Genomic DNA, 6,312 nt, shown 5'->3' on the forward strand with positions numbered 1-6,312 from the left:
TTGATGTTTTTTAACTTTATAACTACAAAACTTTAAAATTATGACCCTGTTGTGGTTTTTACATCTCAGTTTGTGTGGAATTTCGATGTCACTGGGGACAGCTTGAACATCCACAGCAGCTGCGATCTTTAGGATGACAAGTTTTTGGGTACTCCATGGAATTCTAAGCTGTTCTTGCGAGTGCACGAGTGAATTATCCAGAGACTTGTTTATGTAATTTACCTGTTCTGTCTGTTATTGTGAATCCTTTGTTGCCGACTAAAGCAAAGTCATTGTTACATGCCATTCTTTGGTTTCATGTCATGGAGCTCGTTATTGCTGAATTGAAGGGGAGCTTTCAGTTCATCTAATTCTTTCTTGAACTGTTTGTTCTCGAGCAGTATGAAAGATAGTGAGATTTGAATGTCGACTTACATTGCCTTGATTTCATGTAGGTTTAGTTTGCGTTGTTTGCTTGAAGAGGTGTTTCATCGTTCTGCGTTTCAACCACACCAGTATCCGCCTTGTTGCATCTCTTGGGAGCCGATTTTTCATTTGACTCTTCTTTAGATTCACGGTCACCCCTTTTGTTTTTTTTACCAGGTGGCATCCGAGCACTGGTTTTAAGATGCGAAATTCCCTCTTATTTGATCGATAGGCACCAAAAAAGGAAGGGTAGAAGCGCTCTGCTTAAAACACACTTCCACCCTGTTCGGGTCCGCGCACATCTCCTCAGAAACATGCATGTTGCAAGTTACAAGTGAGACAGAAATACAAAGTTCATATCCACTGGAAAAAATAAAATTGAATATTTCAATGTTGGCTGCCTTTGCAAATCCAAGCAATCTGAAATCATATACAAACAACAACCCCTGCCTGCTGCTATGTAATTCATTGTTCGTAGACTGAGCGTGGACATACTTCACAAAAGGGTTGGACCTCCATCTCCCCATGGACCTTATCTGAGAATCACACATCTTATTTGCCTCATCTGTGAAGTCGAAAATGTTGTAAATTTTGGGACCTTCTTTGATGCATATTAGTACAATTGATATCTTTATATTTTCTTCTTTGTCGTCTGACTCCGTGACTGCTACATATAATTCAAATAGCTGTTTCCAGCAATTCCATTGCTCTTACAGATTGCCTTCAAAGATAAGGGGGTCGGAAGTCGAAATTTGTTTATTGTTACACCATTTAATGTGTGCAGAACAATAACCGTGCAGGACTTGATTTCTCAGCTTTATTTCTCTAATCACCGAGGTTGTTGTATGTGTGACATAATTACTTGTGAACTAATCATTATTCATGACAACTGTAACATGGTTCAAATGTGATTCCATGCACTCCAATTACCGTTGAAATGCTCTTGGTTTAACCCTTGTCCCTTCTGGTTCAAGGCTGTTTTATGCCATTAATGTTTTCTATAGCGTCTTTGAAGAGTTAATTCATTTATTCTCTTTAGATCTGAAGTGAGAAAATAGTTTTTTCCCTTCCTCTTAAGTGGTTTCACCTGTTTTGATGCGATATGTTCCAGTGGCTGACATAGCGCTCCATTGCTGTCTTTCATCTTGTGGAAATGAAGATACGATGAGTGACGTCATTAGATGTGGAAATAAATGATTGACTTGACAGTTTTTTTTATAAGGATTGATTCGGTAACCAAAATTTGATTGCACAAAAGACGCATTTTTATTAAACACATGTCAACTATTTTATGATCACCTAATTGATAAGAAGTCGTCGAACCTTAACTTGTCTCTAGTATCTGAGCAACATAATTATGCTACTCGAAGTGTATCCTTACAACACCTAAATCCAGAATCTTTCAGAATAAACATAAGAAAATTTTGTCCAACTATCTTAGGGTGCTGTTATTGGAATGATATTCCTCTATCTATACGCAACAAGCCAACTAGAAAACTGTTTAAAAAAGCACTTTACCAGTTTTATTTTGCTCAGTATTGATCATTCCAAAGTTATGTATTTATTTACTATGCGTTTACTCTTTCCTCTCTAGTTTACTTTTTATCCTAAAATAAATGTACTTAATTAAAGGGCATATAATTAGTTTACTATATCTTTGCCCTTTCCACTTCATCTTTCACTGTACTTATTTTGTTACATATATTGTATCTTATGTTTGTCAAGTGGAAATAAATAAAATACAAAAAATACAATTTGATATCGTTACACTTGAAAAGACTGATGTACCTATCTGAATGTCAAAACTAGCACAACAAAATGTGAAGTTTTATACCTTTTCTAGCTCGGATGCCAGCTCTTCGTTTGCCATGTTGTACTGACGATACTCGTTTGCCTTGCTTTCACATGGCCAGAAAAGTGAGGAGGAGGGGGCAAAAAACTAAGTGGCAGAAAAAACACAAGGAGGAGGAAAAAAATGTGAGCGGTAGAAAAAAAGCGAGTGGCGAAAAAAAAAAGGGAGCAGTGAAAAAAATGTGAGTGCCAGAAAAGAAAGTGAGTGGCGGACAAAATCAAGATTAAAAAAAGAGAGCAGAGACACTTGTCTCTCACAAAAAAGGGGAGAAGAAGTAGATTGATCCCCCAAGTTTTAGCATCCAACCCAGTGCCAGGTCAGTTGTTTCAATCCGTGAGCTTACCAGTGAATGCCCGGGAATGGGACCTTCTTTGATGCATATTAGTACAATTGATATCTTTATATTTTCTTCTTTGTCGTCTGACTCCGTGACTGCTACATATAATTCAAATAGCTGTTTCCAGCAATTCCATTGCTCTTACAGATTGCCTTCAAAGATAAGGGGGTCGGAAGTCGAAATTTGTTTATTGTTACACCATTTAATGTGTGCAGAACAATAACCGTGCAGGACTTGATTTCTCAGCTTTATTTCTCTAATCACCGAGGTTGTTGTATGTGTGACATAATTACTTGTGAACTAATCATTATTCATGACAACTGTAACATGGTTCAAATGTGATTCCATGCACTCCAATTACCGTTGAAATGCTCTTGGTTTAACCCTTGTCCCTTCTGGTTCAAGGCTGTTTTATGCCATTAATGTTTTCTATAGCGTCTTTGAAGAGTTAATTCATTTATTCTCTTTAGATCTGAAGTGAGAAAATAGTTTTTTCCCTTCCTCTTAAGTGGTTTCACCTGTTTTGATGCGATATGTTCCAGTGGCTGACATAGCGCTCCATTGCTGTCTTTCATCTTGTGGAAATGAAGATACGATGAGTGACGTCATTAGATGTGGAAATAAATGATTGACTTGACAGTTTTTTTTATAAGGATTGATTCGGTAACCAAAATTTGATTGCACAAAAGACGCATTTTTATTAAACACATGTCAACTATTTTATGATCACCTAATTGATAAGAAGTCGTCGAACCTTAACTTGTCTCTAGTATCTGAGCAACATAATTATGCTACTCGAAGTGTATCCTTACAACACCTAAATCCAGAATCTTTCAGAATAAACATAAGAAAATTTTGTCCAACTATCTTAGGGTGCTGTTATTGGAATGATATTCCTCTATCTATACGCAACAAGCCAACTAGAAAACTGTTTAAAAAAGCACTTTACCAGTTTTATTTTGCTCAGTATTGATCATTCCAAAGTTATGTATTTATTTACTATGCGTTTACTCTTTCCTCTCTAGTTTACTTTTTATCCTAAAATAAATGTACTTAATTAAAGGGCATATAATTAGTTTACTATATCTTTGCCCTTTCCACTTCATCTTTCACTGTACTTATTTTGTTACATATATTGTATCTTATGTTTGTCAAGTGGAAATAAATAAAATACAAAAAATACAATTTGATATCGTTACACTTGAAAAGACTGATGTACCTATCTGAATGTCAAAACTAGCACAACAAAATGTGAAGTTTTATACCTTTTCTAGCTCGGATGCCAGCTCTTCGTTTGCCATGTTGTACTGACGATACTCGTTTGCCTTGCTTTCACATGGCCAGAAAAGTGAGGAGGAGGGGGCAAAAAACTAAGTGGCAGAAAAAACACAAGGAGGAGGAAAAAAATGTGAGCGGTAGAAAAAAAGCGAGTGGCGAAAAAAAAAAGGGAGCAGTGAAAAAAATGTGAGTGCCAGAAAAGAAAGTGAGTGGCGGACAAAATCAAGATTAAAAAAAGAGAGCAGAGACACTTGTCTCTCACAAAAAAGGGGAGAAGAAGTAGATTGATCCCCCAAGTTTTAGCATCCAACCCAGTGCCAGGTCAGTTGTTTCAATCCGTGAGCTTACCAGTGAATGCCCGGGAATGGGACCTTCTTTGATGCATATTAGTACAATTGATATCTTTATATTTTCTTCTTTGTCGTCTGACTCCGTGACTGCTACATATAATTCAAATAGCTGTTTCCAGCAATTCCATTGCTCTTACAGATTGCCTTCAAAGATAAGGGGGTCGGAAGTCGAAATTTGTTTATTGTTACACCATTTAATGTGTGCAGAACAATAACCGTGCAGGACTTGATTTCTCAGCTTTATTTCTCTAATCAGCGAGGTTGTTGTATGTGTGACATAATTACTTGTGAACTAATCATTATTCATGACAACTGTAACATGGTTCAAATGTGATTCCATGCACTCCAATTACCGTTGAAATGCTCTTGGTTTAACCCTTGTCCCTTCTGGTTCAAGGCTGTTTTATGCCATTAATGTTTTCTATAGCGTCTTTGAAGAGTTAATTCATTTATTCTCTTTAGATCTGAAGTGAGAAAATAGTTTTTTCCCTTCCTCTTAAGTGGTTTCACCTGTTTTGATGCGATATGTTCCAGTGGCTGACATAGCGCTCCATTGCTGTCTTTCATCTTGTGGAAATGAAGATACGATGAGTGACGTCATTAGATGTGGAAATAAATGATTGACTTGACAGTTTTTTTTATAAGGATTGATTCGGTAACCAAAATTTGATTGCACAAAAGACGCATTTTTATTAAACCAAATCAGAAGCCAATCTTTTGCTGTCAATCAGTCTTTACACACAACGAGAAGCGAAACTCAGCCTTTTTCATGTTGGAGGAAGTTCTCTGGGTGAAGGATGGGCATCATTAGTGGAAGGAAGAATTCTGAGGTTGGGAAGTTGCAAGGGGACACAGTATCAGTCAGGAGTTCTCCCTCTGTAAGATGTACTATGGAGGTGGCCGCCAAAAAACTTTCTCACATTGCAAACGGGTCCAGTTACTTGTACGACTAAATAACAATCTCGGGCTCTGGTCTTGTAGCGATCAGATGAGAGGTATACTAAGTACTCCACAGAGATCCCAGGGTCTGGGCTGGTCTTTGCAATAGGGAACATTAAATGTGATGCTGTAAGGGTGGTTGGTTACCTGCTATTCATGCCGCTGTTGAATAATATCTTTGTTTTCTAGAGGGAGCTGTTCATTGGAAAACTGGGTCTCACTGGGTCCCACTGGTCCCACTGGGTCCCACTGGGTCCCACATTTCCCTTGCACTCAAATGTTTGCAAATACATGCATTAAGGTTGGGGTTGGCCATTTCGAGTGAAAGATGAGATACTGGACCTTTAAGCCACCCTTTCGCACCTAGTGCTCGGACATATTCACTTGGAAATGAGATAATTCTGAGATCTTTGCTAGTCTGCATGCTCATTAAGGGAGTTGCGTCCAAGTGAACAACAACTATCCACATCGAGTATTTCTTTCCTTGCAGATCTTTAAACTTGAGATCTGTGCAGCCTCTGTCACCTCCATAGGAATCAATGGGGATGGTCACCAGTGACTCTTGGAATAGTGGCACATTACAGGTTTTTGCCGGTGTCAACTTGGCAGTTAACTGTTGTAGAGGAGTTCCACAATTGCAGTTTTTTCATCATCTTCCGAGGTCCACTTGCCAATACAGTGTAAATTTCTTCATATTCTTCCTCGCTGTGATGATGTACAGCATCGTGAGAAGTGGGTTTTTTTGTTGCAGTTAGTACAAACCTTCCCCCAGGCAGGACACATTTCTTTTCGGTCAAATTACCTTCGCCACATAGGGGCTTGGCTCAGGTTGAATTTCCACATGATATCTTAGTTTTCAAGGAGACAGTGATGGCGCTCATCTGCCCGCAATTGGTGTAGCCATTTCTCGTTCTTGGTAAAGGTTCCTCCATTGTCTGAGTAAATAACACGTGATCTGCCGCTTTTGTTTAACTTTTCCATGCATGAACTACTGAATTTCCTTCAGTTTATCGTATCGCTTACTTCAATTTGAATAGAAAAACGCGCGCGCGTGGAGCACCAAAATATGGTAACCCATCCATGCAAGAAATCTTGGTTTTATAACCATGACGTCATCAACCGTTCTTTACATTAACGTACGTCCATACGTC

Source organism: Montipora capricornis, chromosome 7 (genome assembly GCF_036669925.1).
Source record: "Montipora capricornis isolate CH-2021 chromosome 7, ASM3666992v2, whole genome shotgun sequence".
NCBI classification, from domain to species: Eukaryota; Metazoa; Cnidaria; class Anthozoa; order Scleractinia; family Acroporidae; genus Montipora; species Montipora capricornis.